General features: G+C 44.5%; 1 protein-coding gene across 1 annotated transcript in view; it reads right to left on the reverse strand.

Annotated features, from left to right (window-relative positions):
* SLC25A26 (solute carrier family 25 member 26) overlaps positions 1-27,622 on the reverse strand; it is a 301,478-nt gene that overhangs the window by 181,040 nt on the left and 92,816 nt on the right. Inside the window, exons 4-5 of the mRNA XM_082344816.1 lie at positions 26,391-26,557; positions 17,443-17,572 (exon numbers count right to left, since the gene is read on the reverse strand). The gene's annotated coding sequence lies outside the window, so the exon portion shown is untranslated. The remainder of the gene's footprint in view (positions 1-17,442; positions 17,573-26,390; positions 26,558-27,622) is intronic.

Genomic DNA, 27,622 nt, shown 5'->3' on the forward strand with positions numbered 1-27,622 from the left:
TCGAAAAGTAAATACAAATGAATTAACTGACAAAGCAGAAAGAGACTCACAGACTTAAAACACAAACGTGGGGTTACATAAAAGAAGGGGGAATGGGGAAGGATAAATCAGGAAGTCGGGATAATGGATACACAGAAATAGATATATGTATAATAGATAATCCAAAAGGACCTGAAGGAAGTCGGGATAATGGATACACAGAAATAGATATATGTACAATAGATAATCCAAAAGGACCTGAAGCTCAGCACCGGGAACTCCACTTGACCTAATTCAATAACCTCTGTGACCAAAGAATCTGAAAAATAAATCTGTATGCATATGTATAACTGAATCCGATGGCTGTACACCAAAAACAAACACAACACTGTACGTCAGCTATTCTCCAGCATACCATAGAAATGAACTTACAAGAAGCGAAGCAAAGCAGAGCAATGCCTACTATATTCCCCTCCAGCCTCCTTGACTTTGGGCTGGTAACCCATCCCTGGAGACTGAGCAGGCTTGGGTCCCAAGGCTGGACTGTGGTTTGGCCGAGAGGGCTGGGGAGGATGTGCCCGCCAACGAGGCCCCCCTTTAACCCGTAGGGTCTGTTTGGCTCTGCATGAGACCACAATCTGCAGATCCAAGCGGGCCCTCCTACAGTTTAAACAAGCCTAGTGCACCCAAACGATGGTGGACCCTACGGCCTGGAGGAGCTCCCAAAAGTCCCCTACTCTACGTCTCGTGCGCTGGGTTTCCAACAACTAGCCTCCTTCCTGCGAGTCGCCCCTCCTTTGAACCACAGCACCCTCGGCGGGGCGGTTTGGCAGGGCTTCGCATTTGTCTGCAGGGGTAGAAGCTTAAGGGGGAAGAAGTAGTGAGACACAAGCCCTTGGGTGTTTGCTCTGGCACCTTCTACTCTAATTCACAGTCCAGGAAAACGACTTTCCCTAAGGCTCCGCTTGCCCGAGTAACCCGACTTAGGCACGGAGAAATGCTGCCGCCTTGTGGACATTTCCCGTAACAACAAATTTACAACCGCTGCTCAAAAGCACTTCCTATTCCCAAGGCCTGGGGGATTGTTAAATGACACCTGCCCTCAAGTAATGTCCTGGGGTAGGTAATGCAAAAAGAATTCAAGACGACACTCAAGAAGGAAATTTCAAGAGGTAAATTTTACTGACACTGTTTAAGAAAAAAAACAACACATGACACGATGCTCAACATCCCTAATTATTAGAGAAATGCAAATCAAAACTGCAGCAAGGTAATGCCTCGCATCAGTCAGAACGGCCATCGTCAAAAGTCTACAAACAATAAAGCTGGAGGTGAGTGTGGTGAAAAGGGAACCCTCCTACACTATTGGTGGTAATGTACATTGGTAACAGTCAGTATAAAGGACAGTCTTGAAGTTCCTGAAAACAGCTAAAAAGAGAGCTACCCTATATCCGGCATTCCCACTCCTGAGTGTATATCCGGAGAAAACCGTAATTCGAACAGACACACGCACCCCAACGTTCACTGAAGCACTATTTACAATAGCCAAGACACAGAAACCAGCAAAATGTCCACCAACGGATGAATGGATAAAAAAAGACGTGGTACATATCTACAATGGACTATTACTCAGCCTTAAAAAGAATGAAATAATGCCATTGGCAGCAACATGGATGGACCTGGGAGGATCATACACTGAGTGAAGCACTTCAGACAGAGGAAGACCAATAGCGTATCCTATCACTTCTAGGTGGAATCGAAAAATAGATACAAATGAACTAATTGACAAAGCAGAAAGAGACTCACAGACTTAAAACACAAATGTGTGGTTCCATAAAGGAAAGGGGAAGGGGGAGGGATAAATTAGGAGGTCGGGACAAACACATGCACACAAATACATATATGTATAATAGATAATCCACAAGGACCTGATGCTCAGCACCGGGAACTCTACTCAACCTTCTGCAATAACCTCTATGGCAAAATAATCTGAAAACAATAGATATACTGTATGTATATGTATAACTGAATCCGATGGCTGTACACTGAAAACAAACACAACACTGTACGTCAACTCTATTCCAACATACCATAGAAATGAACTTACAAAAAGTGAAGCAAAGCAGAGCAATCAATGCCTACTATATTCCCCTCCGGCCTCCTTGACTTGGGCTGGTAACCCATCCCTGGAGCCTGAGCAGGCTTGGGTCCCATGGCTGGACTGTGGTTTGGCCGAGAGGGCTGGGGAGGATGTGCCCGCCAACGAGCCCCCCCTTTAACCCGTAGGGTCTGTTTGGCTCTGCATGGGACCACAATCTGCAGATCCAGGTGGGCCCTCCTACAGCTTGACCAAGCCTAGAGCACCCAAACGAAGGTGGACCCTCCAGCCCGCAGGAGCTTCCAAAAGCCCCCTAGCCTCCACGTCTCCTGGCACTGGGTTTCCCATCTTCAGCCTCCTTCCTTCGATTCAACCCACCTACGAACAATAGCACCCTTGGCAGGGTGGTTAGTCAGGGCTTCGGATTTGTCTGGGGGGTGAAGTTTAATGGGGAAGAAGTAGTGAGACACAAGCCCTTGGGTGTTTGCTCTGGCACTTTCCACATTCTGGCACCTGGCACATTCCACATTCACAACCCAGGAAGACAACTTTTCGTTCGCTAAGCCTCTGCTTGCCCGAGTAACCCGACTTGGGCATGAAGAAATGCTGCTGCCTTGTGGACACTGCCCATAACAACAACTTTACAACTGGTGCTCATGGGCACTTCCTATTCCCAAGGCCTGGGGGGCAGTTAATGCCCTCAAGAAATGTCCTGTGGGACTTCCCTGGTGGCACAGCAGTTAAGAATCCGCCTGCCAATGCAGGGAACACGGGTTTGAGCCCTGGTCCGGGAAGATCCCACATGCTGCGGAGCAACTAAGCCCGTGCGCCACAACTGCTGAGCCTGCACTCTAGAGCCTGCGAGCTGCAGCTACTGAGCCTGCATGCCACAACTAATGAAGCCCGCATGCCTAGAGCCCGTGCTCCGCAACAAGAGAAGCCACTGCAATGAGAAGCCTGCGCACCGCAACGAAGAGTAGCCCCCGCTCGCTGCAACTAGAGAAAGCTGCTCACAGCAACAAAGAACCAAAGCAGCCAAAAATAAATAAATAAATTTAAATAAATCTCTCTCTCATATATGATCAATTTAAAAAAGGCAAATAAAAGGACTTGATTGACTACTTGCTCGGAGCCTGAGGCAGGGCGCCCAAGCTGGAAAGGCAGAGATGCTGGGAGCCCCAGTGCGTGCTTGGCGCTGCGGAACTGGGTTGGACTGGCCAAGATTAGCAGCAAGTTGGCCTCAACCAGTGCTGCCCACCCCACCAGGAACACGAAGAACGTCATTGCCCTTCTCCCCCCAAAAACATGTGTAAAATTTCAGAAGGTTCATGTGCCTCTCGAACCCATCTGTGAATTCCAGGTGAAGAATGCTTCTTGATAAGTGACTCTAAAGCTTTTCAAAGGCTGCCGTCATCTTTTAGAGCAGCCAGAAACACCACAGTCCGCCGAGGCCGCCCGCTCCCAATGTCTGGCAGGAATCTAACAGCTGCACACCAGTGTGTAAAGTTGCATGGAAGCCAGATTTTTGTTTTCATCCAGCTAATATTTATTTATGCATCTGGCATAGTTTCTAGAAGCTGGTGATACAAACGTGAACAAGATGAACAAGGCCTTGTCCTCGGGAGCTGAAACTACAAGGGCAAGATTGACAATAAACATAAAAAGCAATGTACAGAACAAAATGGGATACAGTCACCAAGAGTGACTGGTGGCTGGCTGTTTTAATGGGGTGGGCAGGGAAGGTTCTTAGGATTCATTTGAGTTGATACCTAAGTGGCAAGGTGGAGCCAAGTGTTTAAAGAACTAAGAAACCGTGTTCCCAGGCAGAGGAAATAGCAAGTGCAAAGGCCCTACATAGGTAATGAATGTGGTCTTACTGAGGAATAGAGATGGGACCAGCATAGGTGGCATAGAGTAAATTAACACTGAATTTGTGGCCTCAGTAACTCAATAGTGCAATAAGCTTAGTTCCTGGATATCAAATTTGAATAAGCATGAATAACCCCTTAATAACTATTTAATAGGTTTTTAGGAATAGACTCTGTGTGTAATAATGAAAATCTAGGAAACCAAAAGTCCTCATAAAAATTCAAGAAAAGACCAGTGCTTTCTCAATTATTAAATACCTTATCAGGAAGACCTATGGGCTATAGATCAATTTTTAGAAATTACTGAGCTAGGTGGCTTCCTAAGGGCTCAAAACCACCTCTATCAGTTGGAAGCTCAGATCCACCAAATGTTTAGACCCCGCTGTAGCTCCTGCTTTCACTTCAACTATCAAATCTTCAACTTCTCTAAATTATACTCCAAAATGTCCTACTTTTAGAGAAAAGACAAAGTCCCATGTTTCCAGCAAAGATATTTCAAGCTTGGAGAAAAAATAAGACTAATTACAGTTCTGACTATAAGTCAAGGCTCCAAAAGGACTTCCTAAAAATGCTTTAGAAATGCAACTTTTTCTAAAGAGCTCCCCCCTCCAAAAGAGAAAGAGAGGTTAATTTGAGAGAACATCTGCAAAAGTTTTTGTCCTGCCTCAGAATTTCAGGAATGTCACTATAATAGATTCATCTTAGTGCAGATAAAATCAAGGGCAGTGAATGGTAGGGTGTTCTATCATCCAAAATGGCAGCCATTTCACTACAATTTAAGCAAAACATTAAGAGGGCAATGTTTTCCTTAAGGGTCTTATTATAAAGTAATGCAAAAAGCTGTTTGCACTTAACTCTGAGTAGTTATGCATTTTTAACCCATACAGAAAGAACACAGAGATCTTTCAGGTTATTATTTAGTTCATTGAGAAATTTAATAAATGAAACATTTACCTTAATATCAAAGGAAGGAGAATTGAACATTTTCCCCATCATCAGGGCATCGAGGCTGCAGAACCGAATTGAAGGAATAATATTTATTGTGCACTTAAGGACATATGGAGAGATTAAAGGATTAGCTCCAGAGAACATTATGGCAGTTTTTATATTTTGTGTTTGACAAAAGGCTTTCAAATATTTCACTTGGTCCTCATAATAACTCTTAGAGTTAGCATGTTAGTCAGGATTCTTTTAGGTTACAGGTGAAAGATACATATCTTAAGCGTGCATAAGCATAAGAGGGAATGTATTGGCAAACATAAAATGTGCTACATTCAGGCCTGGCTGGATCCAGAGGCCAGACAACGTCTCTCTCTCCCTCTCTCATTCTCTCTTACTCCTTCCCCCTCTGTATCTTAGCTTCATTTTTCTTTAACACATTAGTGTTATCTTCTCCTATTGTAGATGGCTTCCTACAGGCAACTAAAGCTTACATCATCCTTGTAGATTGCAATTCCAGATGAAGCAGAAATCAGATCATGTGGAGAGATTCTAAGCGACCCTGCTTTGGCCATGTACCCATCGCTTGAGCCAACCTCTGTGAACAATGGAGCAGTTTAACACCATTGGCTGGGCTCAAATCTATAGCCACTACTGTGACCAGACAGTAGACATGATTGACAGTCCAGCCAGAACCACATGGAATTAGGGCTGGGGGTACTATTTCTGCAATGGAAAGAGGATTGTTAAGCTGACAAAAGCTACAAATAGGCAGAGCCAATATCGTAGTCCTATTTTGCCGATGAACAAATTTTTTTTTTTTTCAATGAACAAATTTTGACGGACTTGCCCAAATTAAAAAAAAGTCTGTTAAAAAAAATAATTAAAAATAAATAAATAAAATAAAATTTAAATTAAAAAAAATCTGTTAATCATAGCCTCATTAACCTTCATTCCATAAGACAGATGAGGTTTAAAGTAAACAGTAACTCAGTAAATTAAACTTACATGAAAGAAAAAATTGTAAGATCCTTCTCTGAGAGTCAGTCTTATGTAGGGAGATGCATACAGTGTGTATATGAAGGAGGAAGGAGAAACGCAGTAAGAAAGTTATTTGAGTCCTTGTCACCTGCCCTCTAGACTGCAGACTTTTTGAGGAAAGAATCTGTGACTTCTCCCTGCTTTATCCCCCGCAGGGCTTGGCAAATGATAGCAAACAGCTGAATACAGAGAAATAAATTAGCACCCTTTGCTTGTCCTCTTTTCCTCGGTAAATTGATGCGAGTTCAGTATATTACCCTCAGTGCTGTGTCCATCCGATAGACAAGGCTGACCTTCTACATTAGCAGAAACTGAAGGTGTTTGGCAGGGATCTGAGAGCAGTGCAAATAAGCTGGAATCATGAATTTACAGATTAGAGCTGAGTTTTAAATAGCGTATGATTCAACTCCTCTAATTTTACGTATCAGAGAATGGATGCCAGAAAATGCATATCAAGCCCCAAATTCTCTGTGGGGGGAAGTGGCAGAGGTATGTAGGCTACTGTCCTTGGTTCTGAACCATTCCTCCATGCCGACTTGCTTTTCCTAATGGTGGACCCTTGCATTCCTGTCCAACCTCTCCTGGTCCTATGGGTGTCTCTGTATTTTTGCTTTCAAGACGGATGGGGAAAAAAAAGATAAGCTAACTGACTACCTCAGAGAAAAGAACTGAGACATGTATCACCGTATAGAGGTTATTCTACAAACATATGATAGTTTTCTCATTTTTCTGACAATTATTACTCTCTCCTTCCCAGGATGTACTTATGCCATCCAAAGAAGTGATTCAATTTGTCCCAAGTTCACAACTGAACTAAAGGTCCCAGGTTTCCTGAATCCTAGTCTGTTGGGTTTTCACCCTCCTCTCCTGCCACCTCACCTTACTGTTTCCCTAATATTTGAAATTCCATCCCAAGAGCCTTAAGACTAAGGCCTGTGTTATCTATGGCTTTGTAACTAATCACCCCCAATACTAAGGGACTTAAAACAATCAGTATGTATTATCTTACAGTTCCTGTGTGTCAGCAGTTCAGAAGCAGCTTAGCTGAGTTCTGGCACAGGGTCTCTCAAGGTTGCAGTCAAGATATCAGCCAGAGCTGCAGTCGACCGAAAGTCTGTCTGGGGCTGGAGGAGCTGCTTGCAAAGAGGTTCGATCACATGACTGACAAGCTGGAGACGGCTGTGGGCAGGAAGCGTCATCTCCTCACCAGGTGGGCCTCTCAACGGTTTACTTACATTGTTCTCACAACAAAGCTTCCCCCAGAATGGACCCTCCAAGAGAACGAGGTCGAAGCGGCTGTGTCTTTTACGAGCTAGCCTCTAAAGTCATATACTGTCACTTCCATTTGTCCAACGAACCAACCTAATACAAGCGGATAAATGCTAGGACGCATGGATCACTGGGGGCCGTCTTGGAGGCTGGCTAATGGCCACAGCCTCTCTTATGCTTTCTTATCACAGCGCTTGTCCCAATGTATTATAATTACCTTTTTCTTGCACACCCTCCTGTGGCAGACACAGTTGTCTGCCTACCAAGGGTCATTGTCCCCATTCTCCTTGATGACAGAATCCTGATTTTTTTAAAATTTTATTTATTTAATTTATTTATTTTTGGCTGCACTGGGTCTTCGTTGCTGCCCGCGGGCTTTCTCTAGTTGCAGCGAGTGGGGGATACTCTTCATTGCAGTGCGCGGGCTTCTCACTGCAGTGGCTTCTCCTGTTGCGGAGCATGGGCTCTAGGCGCATGGGCTTCAGTAGTTGTGGCACGTGGGCTCAGTAGTTGTGGCTCGTGGGCTCTAGAGCGCAGGCTCAGTAGTTGTGGCGCACAGGCTTAGCTGCTCCGCAGCATGTGGGATCTTCCCGGACCAGGGCTCGAACCTGTGTCCCCTGGATTGGCAAGCAGATTCTTTACCACTGCGCCACCAGGGAAGTCCCCAGAATCCTGATTTTTTTCAGGTATTAGAAAGCAAGTTTTCCAGGGATCAGCAAACTATGACTCATTGAGCGAAGAATAGTTTTAACATTTTTAAAGGTTATAAAAATTAAAAGAATGTGCAACACAGACCCATATATTGCACACGAAGCCTAAAATATTTTCCACATGGCCCTTTACAGAAAAAGTTTGCTAATTCCTAGTCTAAGTCACTACCTAGACTTTCCCAACTTTCCCTGAAGGGTTTAAGAACAGGCAAGTGTCCCAATTCTGGCCTGAAGGATAAAGAGAAAGCCTACTGGGCTTGGAGAGCTTTTGGAAAGATTTTTTTTCCTTCATAAGGAAAAAAATGGATACTTCAGAGGAGATCCCATATGCCTTTCATCTATCCTTCGTTGGGGGTTGTCTTGCAAGAATGGAGCTGTGGCAGCCATTTTGTAACCATGAGGAGAAGGCCAAAAATATTCTGGAGAAGCTGACCAATACCTGCCATCCTTGAGTTGCTCTGTTAACCAGTCCTATTGGGTTGGCCAAAAAGTTCATTTGGGTTTTTCTATAAGATGTTATGGAAAAACGCGAACGAAATTTTTGGCCAGCCCAATAAAGCTACCTACGTCCATATTTTTGTTACATGAGAAAATTAAAATTATCTTTAAGCCAATCTTTGGGAATCTTGTTACTTGCAGCTAAAAACACTCTAAATTTTATATACTCCCCTCTAGACAGTGAAATTTTACAGGGCAAAAATGCATGTTTATCACAAATCCTTTATTTCTACAGTAAGGCCTGGCGTAGAATAAAGTCTTAAGTATTGTCTAAATCATGGTTTCTTGACCTCAGCACTATTGACATCTGGGGCCAGATAATTCTTTGCTGTGGGGCTGTCCTGTGGATTGCAGGACGTTTAGCAGCATCCCTGGCCTCTACCCACTAGATGCTACTAACAGCCCTTCCCTTAAGTTGTGACAAACGAACGTGTTCCCAGACATTTCCAAGTGCCCCCGGGGAACAAAATCACCCGTGGTTGAGAACCACTGGTCTTACGGAATGACTCTTAGGACATTCATTTCTAGCATAAAAGATTTATTATGCAAAACTTTAGATTAAATGTGGGGGTCAGTCAGACTCTGGTCAAGGCAGAGAGGCGTTGGAGACAATGGGTATATTGAAACGGGGAGATGGAACCATAAAGACAAAGGAAGAGGAAGGAGGTGGGCAAGGTAGAAACCTTGGCTATGTCTCAGGCTGGCGGGGCACGGAGATAACCATTCTCATCTCCTCTTCGGATCCTTTTTGTTGTGTGGGAGTTATTGGGGCATAATGGGAACGTTTCTTGGTCTGGGTCTTGGACAAAACAGTCCTGGGGACCACAAACAGTCTGATGACAAAGATGAAAAGAAAGAGGTGCGATCTTGCTAATGGTACCCAGAGTTCTGGGAGGCTATAACCCTTTGGGGCAAAGGTTTCGATAAAGGATGGGGTGGGGTGGGGAAAGATTAGAAGGTAGCACATAAAAGTGGTTGAAAAAACACAACCCAATCATGAGAAAAACCGCTGTATCAGAGTGGTTCCCTGCAAGATGCCTATCTCTTTTGAAAATACGGCAGGAAAGTTTCCATCAAACTGTTTTCTGTCAAATGCTGGCCCCTGACAGATTGTGGCATATGGAGTGTGGTTTGTCTTTTAAGTCATTGGGGTTTTCTCACACAACGTCACCAAATGGTGGCTGTAATTATGGCAGTAAATGCTTCTCAAATGACAGCTTTCTTTCTTCCTTAAAAGGGTGAACATTTTTAACAAGGCTGTGGAGTAGGCCACAGAGAAATATGTGCTGCAGGGCTTTTTGGAAAGGAGGCTAGAGAATGCAGTTCACCGCTCAGAAAAGAAGTTGATTTCCTAGAAAGAGCCTGGGGCAAAGAGCTAAGAGGCCAGAGTTCTAATCCAGGACCCATTCGGACCCCACCTGCTACCTTTGTGAGCTTCATTGGGCAAGTCCCTCTGTCTCCCTGAGCCGTGATTTTCTCAGATGTGAATGTGGAGGATTGAACCAAATTCTCTCTGCATGAAAGAGCTTCCTTAACTGCACCTACATATGCAAGGAGGATTATTACCCTCATCACCTCCACAACTTGTGTCCTTCTACAAAAGTGAACAGCCTCTTGATTGTTTGTGCAAGGCTCATGCTATGTGCACATGCACCCATCAGTGGCCTCTAGACATTGGATTAATATAAATCTGGCCCTCAGTCTTATGCTTAAAATCTTTCCATGTACCCCACTGTCCCAACCTAACCTTGGATGGCAAGGACGCCCACAGTCCAGCTCTTCTCATGCTCTAGCCTCAAATCTTGTTGCTTTCCATGTCACATCTAGCCTCTAGCCACCCCAAAGTATATGCGGTTTGCCGCATGTGCCACTTTCTCTCACTTGCCTTGATAGATACATGGGTACCTTTGGCACAGAATGGTCTCCCTCTTACCCAGCTTTTCACCTGACTAAATCCTACTTTTTCTTCAAGTCCCAGTTTAAAAGGCACTTCCCCTGTGATATGGGCTGAATTGTGCTGGCCCTCAAATTCATATGTTGAAGCCCTAACCCCCAGTACTCAGAATGTGAGTATTTGGAGATAGGGCCTTTACAGCAGTCATTAAGGTGAAATGAGGTCATATGGGTGGACCCTGATCCAATATGACTGGTGTCCTTATAAGAAAAGATTAGGACACAGACATGCATGGAGGGAAGACCACATGAAGATGGCTGTCCGCAAGCCAAGGAGAAATCAACACTTTAGACACCTTGATCTTGGACTTCCAGCCTTTAGAACTGTGAAGAAATAAATTTCTGTTGTTTAAGCCACCCAGTCTGTGGTACTTCATTATGGCAGCCCGAGCAAACTAATACACCCTAGGAAGGCTTCCATGAATTCCAGGAGACCAGCCATGACCTTTTGTAACCATCCTTTATTTTCCTTTTCCAAACACTTATCACATTGAATTGTCTCCTTTTTATGTTCTGTCTCCTTAGTGTGTGAGCGTGTGTGGGTTGATGGCTCGGATTGAGGGGTGGATGACTGAAGGTCTTGAGGTCGGGATTGTGTGTCTCTGTATCATCAAGACCTACTGAATGCCTAAAGGCATGTAGAAGGCATGCAGTATGTTTCCCATAGATGGATGGATGGATGTGAATGAAAAAAATCATGTCTGTTATCCAGATAATTTAGGTAAACAAAAACTCTCTTGCTGAAGAAGAGACATGGATTTGAAGCAGTATTTTCCTAGTCAGTTTACCTAAATTCACTAACTTCTAATCAAAGTATCTATACCTCACTAGATCTATGAAGTTACACATTCCAAATGTTCCCCAAATTGGTCATAGAATCATTAATAGTCAAAGAAAAATTTCTGGTGGGTTTTCCATTATTTACCTAGGTTCTGTGTTTCTCCATCTCTATTTCACTCCCATTCCCCATAGGAGTCAGGGTCAGTGATAGTGGGAGGAGAAGATGGAAGAGAGAAGAGATTCTTAGTGCATTTAGGAATCCACAATCCTCCACTTTCTATGTAACCCCCAATCATAGCACAAAATAATGAGCTTAAAGGAATAAATCCAAGATTAGAGAAGTTCTTTAGAAAATAAAATCCCAATTTGTGCTTTCAGTAATTGAAATCACCCAACAATACCCAGGCTAGATCCACTTTCTTGATATTTGGATAATGAACAACTGAAAGCCACAGCAGCCAGAGGGAGCAGTTAGAGAGAAAAAGAAAAGTCAGAACTTGCCAATACATTCCACTCTGTCAACTCTGTCAGCGAAGTGTTTCCTTTAATTACTATTGATTTTCATAATAGTTTATTAACCCAATATGTCAATTCAAGTTTGTCACAGACTGTTGTGCATGTAGAATAATTCATTTTGCAGTCTTGGAAGGGAAGGGGGGGGCAAGTGTAATGGGAATAAATGCATCCACCTTACACATTCGTGTCTGCTTTTTAAAAATTGTTTTGATTGGGCAGAACTTTATTTTCTTTCAACTGAATAGATCAGTCATTCTGACAGTGTTCTGGCTCCCAGCATTAGAGTCTGAAGTACACTAATTACTCACTGGCTTTGAGGGGAGGGAGTGGGTGTGGAGAAATGGGAGACAGAACTGATTGGACAAATTAAGTCAATAAAACCACCTTACAACTTTCATTATTAACATCGTATAAATCTTATATAGGCAGCACAAGGACTTGCGTAGAATTGAGAGAATCAGGGTCAAGACTCGTTTTTTGCCACTGAAGACCCTATTCAAGCCTCCGTCTCCACATGAGTTAAATATGGGGCTTCGTGGTACCTGCCTCATCCTCCCTTCCCAAGCAGGAACAGGGCCCACATCAGCTTGCGGTAGGGCGTCTTAAAGGTTAGCGCACACAGAAAGCGAAGACATTACAGGCTTCCTTGTTTACCGAAAGGTATCATTAACTTCCAAACACTGAAGGAGGATACAGCAGACTCAGAGTAATGCGTGGAACCAGAAGCTCCCAAGATTTACCAGTCTTGGCTAATAAAATAGAAATTAAACAGCAATTACCACAGGAGGGAAATCAGATTAATAGGGTGGTGCTTTGTCTGAATATTAACTATGAATTAGGAGATTCCATTACAAGGCTCAGGCAGGGCATGCTTTATTGGTTCATCAATAAGGCACACGTTCTAATGGACTACCATAAAACAAACTCTGAGGACCCAGCCCTGGCTTTCCTGCCGGAGACCAGAAACTCAAAAGAATTCACACGGTACAAAATCTCTTTTCTTCCAGTCTGTAAAACACTCACGAGAAGCACCGGGCTTTGTAGAAAAATGAGGATTTAAAAGGTCATGGACGCTTCCATCTTTCCTTTCTTCATTAGGGTCAAACCTACTTATACTTGTCAGGCCTAGAATTCCCTAAAAGGCAAAAAGTAACAACTCGGGCTTCCCTGGTGGCGCAGTGGTTAAGAATCTGCCTGCCAATGCAGGGGACACGGGTTCGAGCCCTGGTCTGGGAAGATCCCACATGCCGCGGAGCAACTACGCCCGTGAGCCACAACTACTGAGCCTGCGCGTCTGGAGCCTGTGCTCCGCAACAAGAGAGGCCGTGATAGTGAGAGGCCCGCGCACCAAGATGAAGAGTGGCCCCCGCTTGCTGCAACTAGAGAAAGCCCTCGCACAGAAACGAAGACCCAACACAGCCAAAGATAAATAAATAAATAATTTTTTAAATTAAAAAAAAAAAGTAACAACTCAAATTTGCACAGGGCGTTTGAGGTAGGGCCATGTGGACGTGGTCCCGGTTGTTGCCAGCCTGTGGGTCAAAGGTTCATTCCCAAATCAGGCTGACTCTTACCCCCTAAAGCAGGACCTGAGCCTCCTCGTGTCACAGCACGTACTCATATGCTGGCCTCCTTGTGGAGGCCACTGCCCGCCAGCTCATGTCCCTCGGCGCCCTCCCTGCTGTCCCTCATTCCAGCATCAATACGGGAGAAGGTCCCCACCATGCTGAACCCAGGCCAAAGTATCCTGCTTGTGCACAGTGTATTACCAGGTGTTTCAGGAACTTCTTGGGCTCTTACCTATCTCTTCTCCACCCTGAGACTCAAGACCAATTCATGAGACAAGGTTGGGTGACAAAACTCTACTGTCCCTACCTCTCCCTTCTCCCCTTGCCTCTTCACGTATAAAGAGAAATAAATCCGTACTTTTCTTTAGCCAATAAAACAAAAGCTACCCGATATAACAATTTGTAAACAAAATACCTGTAAGAATCAACACATATAACCAAAAAGAGGAACAATACCACCTAGGTTTGTACTCAAGGGAACTAAAAATAACCATCCACACAAAAACTTTTAGTTACATGTTGGTAGCAATATTATTCATAATAGCCACAAAATGAAAGCAACCCGAATGCCTGTCAATTGATGAATGGATGAATAAAATGGGGTACATCTGAAATGGAGCAGAACCCTATGGTCCTTGCCCCCCCATGTCCTCAGTCTGCCTTTTGCCTGTGGAAAAAGTTTAGCCAAAGAATAAGTTTAATCAGAGAAGTGAGAAAATGCAGAAACAAAGGAAAACAGTCGTAGGAGACCAAATAATAATAGTTTAGGCAGTAAGCATACTCAAGGACCTTTAGTTCTTCTTTAAGGGCTACAGATAATATTCTGAGGCTGTGAGCTGTCTTATAGATACTGAAACCCCACCAGGTGGAAGAAGTGAACTACACGATGACCGGACTGTAGCCATGACAGAACCTGCCACAATTCCAAGAATCGGCCTCCAAGAAATGGAAACAAACCGACCCTGGAACTGAAGATTAACTGTACCTAAAACAATCTAGATGACGCTGGTCAGACCGCCGATGACCAATTGCAAGATGACTGTCAGAGCTGACTGTGCTGTTTCTGCATGTAACTCCCTCCCTCCGCCTATAAAAGCTGTTGCCCACTGATTGTTAGTCGGGGGGAGTAAGCCTTTGGACAGGCATCTGCCGTCCCCTGCCACAGTTGCTGGCATCCAAAATAAAGCAAATTTTCCTTTCTACCAACCTGTCTTCTTTATTGGCTTTTGAGCGGCAAGCAGCTCGACCCCACTTTCGGTTACACATCCATACAATAGAATATTATTAAGCTATAAAAAGGAACAAAGTACAGATACCTGCTACAACATGGATGAACCTTAAACTTACGCTAAGTGAAAGAAGCCAGACACAAAGACCACATATCGTCTGATTCCACTTGTATGAATCGTCCAGAACAGGTAAAGCCAGAGAGACAGAAAGTCAGCTGGTAGTTGCAAGGGGCTAAGGGAAGGGGGGGAATGGGGAGTGACTGTTAGGGTATCTTTTGGGAGGTCATTTTTGAGTGAAGAGAATGTTCTGGAATTAGTGGTGACGGTTGTACAACTCTGTGAGTATACTAGAATTTAAAGGTGAATTTTATGGTATGGGAATTAGATTTCAATTGAAAAAATTTTTTTAAGTGAGAAGTAGGAGAAAAGAAAGAATCACCAGCTCTCCAGTTCCTTCTAGCAAAATCAGACTTGGGCTCAGCTGAGAGATTCCACGACACCTACCAAGGATTGCAGTTAAGTTGGAAGCATCAAAAGGCTGTCTGCCTCCAAATGCGTCACTGCTTACTTACTGGTGCCTGACACGCTACTGTGGTTACATTCTAGTCAAAGTATTTTAATACTTTACTCTTATTTTTCGCATTTGTGGAACAATCTCTGAGTCCAGTCTTGCCTCTAAATGAAAACAAGTACAATACAATTCTTTGTCCCCTCAGTGGGTTTCAGGCTATATGGTTTGATGGAAAGGTTGCAAAACAAAAAAAAAATCATTCTGCATTTGAGCTGATACCCATGGTTTTTCACTCTCCCTTTCTGTATTTGAATAGGAGCTTTGAAAGATATTGGACATGCATATGGCACTTACTTAGTAGAAGATTCAGTGGAAATAGTAAGCTTGATGTAGTCACTTAGTTGTTCAGTACTTACTTTGAGGTAAGCTAGAGACAGGGGTCTGAGTCAGCTGGGATCAGATATTATTCATAAGAATCATGGATTTGGGAGCTAGAATGTCTGGATTTGAAGTCTAGTTCTACCGCAAGACTTTTTTTTTTTTTTTTGGCCGTGCCACATGGCATGAGGAATCCTAGTTATCCAACCGGGGATCAAAACCATGACCCCTGCAGTGGAAGCAGGAGTGGAATCCCAATCACTGGACCGCCAGGGAAGTCCCTACCACAAGACTTTGAGCAAATTATATAAGCTTTCTGTGCCTTGATCTCCTCAACTGTAAAATGGGAATAGTATAATTGTACCTCATAGTATAATTGTAGAAATGGTTTTTTTTTCGGTTTGTCTAATCACCTAACATTTATTTTTTTAATTAATTTTTATTGGTGTACAGTTGCTTTACAATATTGTGTTAGTTTCTACTGTACAGCGAAGTAAATCAGCTATACGTATACATATTTCCCCTCTTTTTTTGGATTTCCTTCCCATTTAGGTCACCACAGAGCATTGAGTAGAGTTCCCTGAGCTATACAGTAGGTTCTCATTAGTTATTTATTTTATACGCAGTGTCAATAGTGTATATATGTCAATCCCAATCTCCCAATTCATCCCACCCCCTCCTTCCCCCCTTGGTGTCCATACATTTGTTTTCTACGTCTGTGTCTCTATTTCTGCTTTGCAAATAAGATCATCTATACCATTTTTCTAGAGTCCACATATATGCGTTAATACACGATATATGTTTTTCTCTGATTTACTTCACAGAAATGGTTAATACATGTAGAGCTTTTAGAACATAGCTGTGATATTGTGATTTATAATAAGAAATATATATTTGATCTTCATCTCCATTTCTGGAAGAGGCCTCCTAAAACCCTTGGAATTTCCTAAGTGATAAGAGTGACAAAGGTGTCTTTTTTTATGTTAATGGGGTGTGGGACTGAACCCTTAACCTGTGGAATCTGGTACTATCTCTCGGTGGAGAGTGTCAGAATTGAGTTGAATTGTTGGACACCCAGCTGGTGTCCGCATTGCTTGGTGGTGTGGGGTACCTTCCCTCAAACTGAAATTTGTGACCAGAATACTTATTTGCCTTGCATATGTTAAGTGTTCAGTAAACCTTAGCTGCTGTTATTTCTGAGGATGGTGAGAGAATAGACTCACCCTTTGCTGCATCCTTTCTATGGAAGCTATTGGGAAAAGTCCAAGAGGCTTGAAATTGAGGTAAACAGATGAACAGCTCTCCCACTGCACCCCCTCTACTTCCCCTGAAGCCTGCACTAGGCAGGCCTCCAAAGCAAGCAAAGGCAGGTGGCTCTCGGAATGTGGTTTGTCCTGAGCCACTCAGAGCTGTGTCAGTATGTCCCAAAAGAGCGTTAGTGAGGGTGACTCCTGGGCCTGGTTGTCCCTAATCCAGCCCAAGTTCCATGCTTTGCCACCCATTTTTCCTCATATCATGACAAGCACAGGGAGAATTGCAAGGAACATTCTAGACTCTACTCTTACGTCCTTCTTTGTAAGTAGAACAACCAGATCCTGGCACTATTTTGGATATTTTGTGCCAGTATGACAGAATAGAACACTCTAAATGGCAATTAAAAATAACCTTCTCGGCCTTCCTTGGTGGCGCAGTGGTTATGAGTCTGCCTGCCGGTGCAGGGGACACGGGTTCGAGCCCTGGTCCGGGAGGATCCCACATGCCGCAGAGCAACTGAGCCCGTGCGCCACAGCTACTGAGCCTGTGCTCTGGAGCCCGCGAGCCACAACTGCTGAGCCCGCGTGCCACAGCTGCTGAAGCCCGCGCACCCTAGAGCCCGTGCTCCACAATAAGAGAGGCCACCGCAGTGAGAGGCCGGCGCACCGCAACGAAGAGTAGCCCCCACTCACCGCACCTAGAGAGGGCCCGCGCGCAGCAATGAAGACCCAACACAGCCAAAAATAAAATAAAATAAAAAATAAAATAAAATAAAATAAAATAAAATAATAACCTTCTCACCCCTTGCCCCATCACCTTATATCATATTGCCAGTTCCTCCATGCACTTACCACTATCTGAACTGGTATCCTGCTCGTGTTCATGTTTGCTGTAATGTACGATTGTTTGTCTCGCAGAATGAGGGTTCCAGGAGGGCAAAGTTCTTGACTGTCTTCCTTGTCACTGCTGGATCCCCAGCACCTGGAACAGTGACCAGAACATAGTAGGCATCCAGTGAATATTTCTGGAATGAATGAATGATACTTGCCCCAGAGCTCAGCATGGTGTCTGTGTTCCAGACACAATAATCTCTACTGATAATCTCTGCTCAGCCTCCATTTCCCCTCTGACAGAACCGATCAGTGTCTTCCCTCAGTGCCTCTGCTTCTGGGGCCCCTCCACAGTGGGAGGCGGGTCAGAGGATCTCCCCCAAGACACACACTGCCTCTGCCATCATGGCTGATTGGACCTGGGGTGAACTCCTTCCCTAAGCTGAGACACTCCTAATTATGTTCTGGGAAATTTTGGTTTGGCACTCAGAGATTCTGATTAATAAGGGTTGGAGCAGGGACTTCCCTGGTGGCGCAGTGGTTGAGAATCCACCTGCCAATGCAGGGGACACGGGTTCGAGCCCTGGTCCGGGAAGATCCCACATGCCACGGAGCAACTAAGCCCGTGCGCCACAACTACTGAGCCTGCGCTCTAGAGCCCGTGAGCCACAACTACTGAGCCCACTAGCCACAACTCCTGAACTCCGCATGCCTAGAGCCCGTGCTCCGCAACAGGAGAGGCCATTGCAATGAGAAGCCCGTGCACCGCAACAAAGAGTAGCCCCCGCTCGCCACAACTAGAGAAAGCCCGCGTGCAGCAACGAAGACCCAACTCAGCCAAAACTAAATAAAATAAAATAAATAAATTTATAAAAAATAAAAATATATTAAATAAGAGTTGGTGCTTAAAATGAGAGACTGGAGTTGTCTGGTCTCAAATATGTTCAAAGCAGAAGGAGCCAGTATGAAGGTAAAGAGAATGAAACGCGCTGCAGAGAGGAAGTGAGATGAGAGAGGAGCGGGCGCAGAGAGAAGGAGACATAGTCTGGGCAAGTGAACTCGCTGATTGGAGCATGCTGGTTTCGAGTTTTTCATCTTATCCCTCAAGACCTGGCTGTACTTCCAGCCTTACTTATTTTTTTTCAGTTCACATTATTGGCTGGGTTTTTATTTCTTGCCCACAGATAATTCCTGACCACCAAACCCTAGCACATGGGAGGCATCCTCAAAACCTTTGTTGACTTGATTTGGTTTTTCATTCATTCATTCATTCATTTGTTCACTAACTCAACAAATATTTATAGAGCCAAGCACTGGGCTAGAAAGTAGAGGCGAACAGGTATGCAAAAAGTTAGACACCGCCCCTGCCTTGGTGGAATTCTGGCAGGGAGACAGCCATTAATAAAATAAAGACAAGAAGAGAAATAGTGAATTTAACTATGCGTCATACACTGCCTAGTATGTGCCAAGAATGGTGTTGGGCTTAAGTCATCTTAAGTATTATGGTGACCACCATCTGCTCAGAATGGGGACCCGCATACAGTTCTTTATTTATTTATTTATTTATTTATTTATTTATGGCTGTGTTGTCTTCGTTTCTGTGCGAGGGCCTTCTCTAGTTGCAGCAAGCGGGGGCCACTCTTCATCGCGGTGCGCGGGCCTCTCACTATCGCGGCCTCTCTTGTTGCAGAGCACAGGCTCCAGACGCACAGGCTTAGTAGTTGTGGCTCACGGGTCTAGTTGCTCCGCGGCATGTGGGATCCTCCCAGACCAGGGCTCGAACCCGTGTCCCCTGCATTGGCAGGCAGACTCTCAACCACTGCGCCACCAGGGAAGCCCCCGCATACAGTTCTTTACCAGAGAGCTAGTACACATTTTATCTGATTTGACTCTCATGCTGATTCCACATGACTGGTCTTAGAAGATGCCCATTTTTTACAGGCACCCACAAGGGTTAAGTGACTTATCCAAAGTCATTGAGGCCCGTCAGAGGCAAAGCCAGAACTTAACTGCTGTCTTCTGTCTCCAAAGCCCAGTGGGTTTTTTTTTTCCACTCCTACAAAATGTTGCCTCTTCTGTGAGATGGCACTGCACAGCCCTGTGGAAAATACAGGCAGAAGGAATCCAGGCAGGACTCGCTGTCCTATTTTTAGGATAAACTCTGCCAAAACAATGCAGACAGCAAAGGGAAGAGGCATCTAGCCAGCTGTCTCTGCCGAAGCACTGGTCTATCCCCAGGGCAGGATCTCTGATAGAGGCCCAGGGTCCCCCCAAGAGGCAGGGGGGATGGGTGAAGTGTGTGAAGCCTCCTATCTCTCCCCCAATCTCCCGGGCAGCCAGGGTCTCGTACCCGGGGGTTTCATATTCAGGTACCACAGTGAGACGATAAACACAGTCTGGCCACAGAGCTTCCAGGAGGCTCAGACCAGGCTCATCACAATTACATTAAAGGACTCGAATAAACTGGAACTCCTGGGGAACCTTGTTTTCCTCCTGACCCATCTCCCAGCACTCATAGGAAGGATAGAAATTACCTCGTCGGAGCTATAAAAATGAATGTCAGGGCTTCCCTGGTGGCGCAGTGGTTGAGAATCTGCCTGCCAATGCAGGGGACACGGGTTCGAGCCCTGATCTGGGAGGATCCCACATGTCGCGGAGCAACTAGGCCCGTGAGTCACAATTACTGAGCCTGCGCGTCTGGAGCCTGTGCCCCGCAACGAGAAGCCGCGACAGTGAAAGGCCCGCACACAACAATGAAGAGTGGCCCCTGCTTGCCACAACTAGAGAAAGCCCTCGAACAGAAACGAAGACCCAACACAGCCAAAAATAAATAAATTAATTAATTAATTAATTTTTAAAAAAAAATACGAATGTCAGTAAAATCCCCAGAGCTTTCTCGGTGCGCTGAAACCCTGTCTTCAGACAATCTTTCCTCCAAGGAAGACAAAATCATGAACTAGCTGGGGTTTTCATTTGACTCTATAAGACCAAGGCACATTCTGTTCCTGTTTCTCAAGGTGTGCTCTGTGGAACACCTGTATTCAAATCAACTTTATCAGGATAAGCGTTCAGTTGACTGGACCCCCATTCCAGACTGGATGAATCAATACCTTAGAGCATGGGACCCAGGAAGCTTCATTTTAAACAAGCACTTCTTAAGTACAGTAGAGCTTGAAAATAAATGACCATTTTATACTGTATATTTCCCTACCAGTGTGCCAGAATATACTGCAAATAAATCATCGGTTCTAACATCTTGTCCCTCTAGGTCAGGGGTCCCCAACCCCCGAGCCATGGACCGGTACCGGTCCGCAGCCTGTTAGGAACCAGGCCGCACAGCAGGAGGTGAGCGGCAGGCGAGCGAGTGAAGCTTCATTTGCCCCTCCCCATCGTTCCCCGTCGCTCGCATTACCGCCTGAGCCATCTCCCCCCACCCCCGCCTGACCGTGGAAAAATTGTCTTCCACAAAACTGGTCCCTAGTGCCAAAAAGGTTGGGGACCGCTCCTCTAGGTCAAGGGTTCTCAACCTCCATACTGTCAACATTTGGGCCAGGTAGTTTTTATTTGAGGGAGGGGGTTGTCCTGTGAACTAGATGATGTTTAGCACCATCCTACTAGATACCAGTAGTGACAACTAAAAAAGGCTCCAAATGTCAATAGAATGTCAATGACAAATGTCCCCTGGGGACAGAATCCTCCCCCCTACCCACGACTGAAAAGCACTGCTCTAGGTAAGTGGTTTCCAACCCTGGCTGCACATTGGAGTCACTCAAGGATCTTTGTAAAACTTGGATTGTTGGACTTTACCCCAAGAAAGTCTTATTTGTTTGATCTGGGGTGGAAGCTAGGCACCTATGTTTTTAAGGTTTCCCAAATAATTCTAATGTGGCAGAGTTGAGAACCGCTGCTCTAGGTAGACACTTGGAGGCAAGGGTCCACATGTATGTTTGTGACTTCACGGAAGCTATAAACACTCAAGTCACATAGATGGGATTATGTGAGCACCTATGTATCATCAGGACCAGTCACCCAGATAGGACGACATGAGCCACCTCTTCTGAAACTAACAGACAACTTCAGCCAAATACATTATAAATTCCTCCCACTTCACCCCATATATAACCTAAATCAGAGTTTAAAATAGACCTTTTCTTGATGGCTAGGAAAACAGAAAACCTCTTTTCTACTGGTTGGTAAAATATAGAGATATGACAGCTGAAAGAGCTACAGTCATTTTGCCACCATCAGAGAAATCGACCAAAAATGGAAAAGGCACTCAGAGGAGGGGAGCACCAAGAGAATCACAGAGAAACAAAGCTGTAACCTTGATCAAATGGTACCTGAATTCCACCCTGTCAAGTTATATTCAGTTACGTGACTGTCTCCTGGCTTATAATCCTCAATTTGGCCTGAATAAAAATTTCCATTTCTTTCTTAGATTGACTATTTTTAAAATTTATTTTATTTATTTATTTTTGGCTGCATTAGGTCTTTGTTGCTGTGCATGGGCTTTCTCTAGTTGCGGCAAGCGGGGGCTACTCTTCATTGAGGTGCACGGGCTTCTCATGGCGGTGGTTTCTCTTGTTGCGGAGCACGGGTTCTAGGTGTGGCACGTGGGCATGTGGGCTCAGTAGTTGTCGCTCGCCGGCTCTAGAGCACAGGCTCAGTAGTTGTGGCGCGCAGGCTTAGTTGCTCCACGGCATGTGGGATCTTCCCGGACCAGGGCTCGAACTGTGTCCCATGCATTGGCAGGTGGACTCTTAACCACTGCGCCACCAGGGAAGTCCTAGATTGACCATTGATTAATTTTTTTCATCGACAAGGCTTGCTACACAAAGAGTGGTCCTTGAATCAGAAGCCTCAATGTCACCTAGGAACTTGTTAGCAATGCAGAATCTCAGGCTCCTCTCCAGATCTACTGAATCAGAAACTGCCTCGTAAAAAGATCCCTGAGGAACTTGTATGAACATTAAAGTTTTAGAAGCCTGGGCTTAGATAACTGCTCTCTCAAGCACTGGGCTAGATGATAGGGAGCCAAGGATAAGGAAAAAACAGACTTGTTTACTTGGCTTCTCTGACTTGATTAGATGCCCTGTTTTATACTTGCCAACACCTCAACTTCATCAGTTCATTCATTCTTTCACTCATTCAACAAATATGTATTTAGCACTACATTTAGGAGTTTAACAAAATTAGCAAAAGTATTAAAAAGCGAGCAAAGAAGAGAGAAGAGGCAAACTCTGCCGTTTAAGAAGCTCCCTGTGTATTTGAGAAAACAGATATCGTAATCACACAGGTAAATGTTAAGGTGCCAATTACGTCTAAGCGCTACCCTGGAGAGGTACTGTGGGGATTCCTCCCATGGGGGATATTTGATCTGATCAGGATGGTCAGGCAAGCCTGCCCTGAGGAGATCAGAAGGGTGGGTAGAGAAGGGTGGGACAGGTAAAGAGGAGAATGCTCAGGGCAGAAGGAAAGGACAATGCGTAAAGCCCTTCCACGCAGGAAGAAGCGGGTGAACTCAACAAGTTGCCAGGAGACAGGGAGCGTGGGATGCAGAGAGCTGACCTGGGAACGGGGAGGGTCAAAATGAGCTCAGACAGGTAAGCAAGGGTCAGCCTCTTTTAACACTTTAAAACCCACATTAAGGAGTTTTTCCCCTTAATCCTCAAACTAACAGAAAGCCACTGATGCATTTTGTTTTATTTTAATATTTATTTCACTGTGGCAAGAATACTTAACATGAGATCTACCCACTTAGCACATTTGTACATGTACCTTATTGTTGACTCTAGGCTGACAGTGTTGTACAGCACATCTCTAGAGCCTATTCATCCTCTTTAACCGAAACTTAATGCTCATTTATTAGTAACTCCCCATTCCCCCCACTTCCAGCCCCTGGCAACCACCCTTCTACTCTCTGATTTTATAAATTTGACTATTTTTGATATCTCAAATAAGCAGAATCATGTAGTATTCGTCTTTCTGTTTCTGTAACTGGCTTATTTCACTCACCGTAATACCCTCAAGCTTCATCCATGTTGTTGCATATTGCAGAGCTTCCTTTTATCATAAGGTTGAATAGTATTCCGCTGTGTGTATATACTACATTTTTTTTATCCATTCACCTGTCAATGAACATTAGGTTGTTTCCACACGTTGGCTATTGCGAATACTGCTGTCTTGAACGTGGGAATGTTAATTTCTCTTTGAGACCCTGATTGCAATTCTCTGGGTTAAATACCCAGAGTTGGGATTGCAGGATCACAGAGTAGCTCTATTTTTTAATTTTTTGAGGAACCTCCACACTGTTTTCCATGGTAGGTGTATCAGTTTGCATTCCCACCAGCAGTGTGCAAGCCTTCCCATCCTCACCATATTCCTCGCCAACATTTGCTGTCTCTTTTGATAATAGCCATCCTGACAGGTGTGAGGTGATATCTCATCATGGTTTTGATTTGCATTTCCCCAATGATTAGTGACATTGAGCATCTGTTCATATACCTGTTGGCCATTTGTATATCTTCTTTGGAAAAATGTCTCTTCAAGTCCTTAGCTCAGTTAATCAGGTTTCTAGTTTTTTTTGCTGTTGACTTGCAGGAGTTTCTTATATATTTTGGAGATTAATCCCCTATCAGATACGTGGTTTGCAAATATTTTCTCCCATCCCATAGGCTGGGATCACTCTGTTGATTGTTTCCTTTGCTGAGCAGGAAGTCACTGATGCATTTTAAATATAGTGTTTTCCCGCATAGCACAGTTTATCAACTGAGAATGTGCACAATCTGAGCCCTGTCCCAACATCTTTTGTCCTTGTCTTTCCCCTTCCTTTCCTTATCACCCAGCAGAGTAGACCAGCATAGCTTAGCATGTTCACACCACACTTGTTATTTGGGGCAGACAGACAGAATGGAGCCGTGGGTCAGGCTGACTTGGATTAAATCCATTTCTACATCTTCTTTGCTGCGAGGGCCCCAGTGACAGTGGTCCTGCTGCAAGTGACACCATCATCACAGCATGCTCAGCACTCCACTGCATTCCCAGGCCCAAAGAAGGATGGACTAAATACCTGTTGGGTGAATGGCCTAGCCCAGGTTCCTTAACCTCAGAGAGCCTCAGTTTCCTTGTCTGTAAAATACGATAATAATAGTACCCGCTTCCTAGTGTTGCCTTAGAGATGTGACCATATAGTTACATAGCACAGCCAGACGTTCCCTCAACACACACACACACAAGAGGTCCCAAAGGAAAGATAGTATGAGCTGCCGGTTTCCACCATCACCTACCGCAATCACAGAGGGTCTATTAAATATTGTCCAAATAACTCCGGAATAATCCAGACGGTTTTGCAAGTGGATGGAGAGAAGGAGATGTCCTCATTTACTACTATCTCATAGTTTCTGATACTGTCTCAATTTCATCCTGTTAATTACTATTCTTCTAGGTGCCATATTATACATTTTTTCTTAATTATGCATTTTTTAAGTTCATATTTTTGTTGTTCTCACAGCACAAAGCTACCTTTTAATAAAGTCACCTTTGTACGTCAAGTTCCTCTGGTTTGGAGATGTGGAGCCAAGCCTTTATCACAGCCTAAACTTTGATCTCCTGGGCTGTTGTACTGATCTGTGAATGAGGAGTCTCTGAACCTTGAAAAGCCTCACGTTGGGTCACAGACTAGACACTTGTCACTGATCGTTCCCTTCCCTCACCCTTCTCCTCCTACCCATGGAGCTCTGACATGTGCTAGCATGTGACCTTGGATAAATTACTTGTCCATGTCTCAGTTTCCTTAACAGTAAAGCAGGGCACAGAAGAATCATGGTAGAATGGTGAAGAGCTAGGTGAACCCCAGTTGGCCTGGGACAGTCCTGGTTTGTGTTTAATTATTCCAGTGTCATTATAAAAGTGTCCTGGCCCAGCTGATAAATTGCATAGTTATTTTATTAAAAGCATAGGTTTGGGGTTGAGCCAACCAGGATCTGAATGACAATTTAGTCCCTTAGTGCCGTTAGCAAGTTACTTAACCTCTCTGTACCTCAGTTTATTTACCTGGAAAATGGCGATAAGGATATTATTTCCCTCGGACTTCCCTGGTGGCGCAGTGGTTAAGAATCTGCCTGCCAATGCAGGGGACACGGGTTCGATCCCTGGTCCGGGAAGATCCCACATGCCGCGGAGCACCTAAGCCCATGTGCCACAACTACTGAGCCTGCATGCCACAACTACTGAAGTCCACGCGCCTAGAGCCCGTGCTCCACAACAAGAGAAGCCACCGCAATGAGAAGCCCGCGCACCGCACCGAACAGTAGGCCCCGCTCGCCGCAACTAGAGAAAGCCCACGCACAGCAACGAAGACCCAACGCAGCCAAAAATAAGTAAAATAAAATAAATAAGTTTATTTTAAAAAAAGAATATCATTTCCCTCAACGGTTATTTATTTATTTATTTTTAATTATTAGCACCTTTTAATTATTATCTATTTATTTATTTATTTATTTGGCTGTGTTGGGTCTTCGTTTCTGTGCGAGGGCTTCCTCCAGCTGCAGCAAGCGGGGGCCACTCTTCATCGCGGTGCGTGGGCCTCTCACCATCATGGCCTCTCCTGTTGCGGAGCACGGGCTCCAGACACGCAGGCTCAGTAGTTGTGGCTCACGGGCCTAGTTGCTCCGCGGCATGTGGGATCCTCCCAGTCCAGGGCTCAAACCCGTGTCCCCTGCACTAGCAGGCAGACTCTCAACCACTGCGCCACCAGGGAAGCCCTCCCTCAATGGTTATTATAAGAATAAATGAAAACAATACAGGAAAGAGCACCATGAACAGTAGCAATGACCACCCTCATCCTTCTCATTGGAGATTCTGTTTACTCAGGACACTTTCAGTCTCAAGTGTGAGAAATACGCCTCCAAGTAACATAAGCAGAAAAGAAAACTTAAACATAAAACTGCAATGTCCAAGGGATTTTCTACCTTCACGTGCTTCAGGGTTCAGGGGCTTCAGTGATGTCATCAGGAATCTATGATCTTCTTCCGTCTTTCAGTTCTCTTTTCCTCTGTGTTGGCAGCGTTCACCAAAAGGCTCTCTACATGGTGGCAAAGGCAGCCGCTGAGCGCTCCAAATTTAGGCTTTAGAGTTCCTGATTTCAGAAGGAGAAAGATCTTTATTTCTCAGCATCCATACCAATCCTTGGGAAAGGTCTCTGAGTGGCTCCAGTGGGGTCCTGTATCCACTTATCCCCATGCAGAAGGAGATGGAGCATGCTGATTGGCCAGGCTGGGTCACATGCCCCCACATGGCAAAGGAAATGGGTACTCGTGATTAATGGCTCCATCAAGTAGAGGTGGGCAGAAAAAGTTGCCCAGAAGGAATGAAGGATAGACAAAAAAATAACAGATGTCTTTCGCATAGATCCTTAAGAAATGATTATTAAACTACACTCAGTTCTCAGTGTTCCCATGTTGAGAGACTGGTCTCTTGATACAGACACACAGAATTTAGTTCAATTCCATGAAGAGCTAAAAAGAAGAAAATAATGGATAATAAAAGAAAAAAAGTTTTTCAAAATGGCGGGAAGATACAAGGGACATAGCCCATAGCAGATAATGTATCTTTATAACGTGGTTTCCTGTACTGTTGCCTCTCCATTTGCTCGGGCACATCCATTATCCTCAGCTCTCTGCCCAGCTCTGTGCTCTTGAGGCCCGCCTCTTAGGAGGGCCTAAGCCAGGTTCCACTGGGATTGGATCAGGGGAAGAAATAGGGGCTGGCATAATTGTTTCCCCCAACTCAGTCTCTGCCTTGCCAAGATCCTGCCAGACTCAAGCTTTCTCCAGACTCTGTAATCATGTTCCTTCTCCTTGGCCTTTTGTAAAGGTTGCTAACAGCTTCTCATGTTGCGTCCTTGGGTGCTTCATCATGAACTATTGACTTCTTAACCCTGCCCACTCCTCTCTACAAAGTGATTAAACTCAGTTCAGCTCTCTTTGCTGAAACTCTTGAGTATGCCTTCTGTTTATAGCCAAGACCCTGACCCCTAGTTCGCCTATATTAGTTTTCTCTTTTCCCCCCATATTAAACAAATAATACAGATCATTGTTTAAAAATGTGAGAATACAAAAAAGAAAAGAAAAAAATCATACCTTATCTTACCCCTAGATGTGATGATTACATAAATTTTGGGATATACCCTTCCATAATTTAT

This window comes from Balaenoptera borealis, assembly GCF_965194805.1.
Source record: "Balaenoptera borealis genome assembly, chromosome: 12".
Lineage (NCBI taxonomy): Eukaryota > Metazoa > Chordata > Mammalia > Artiodactyla > Balaenopteridae > Balaenoptera > Balaenoptera borealis.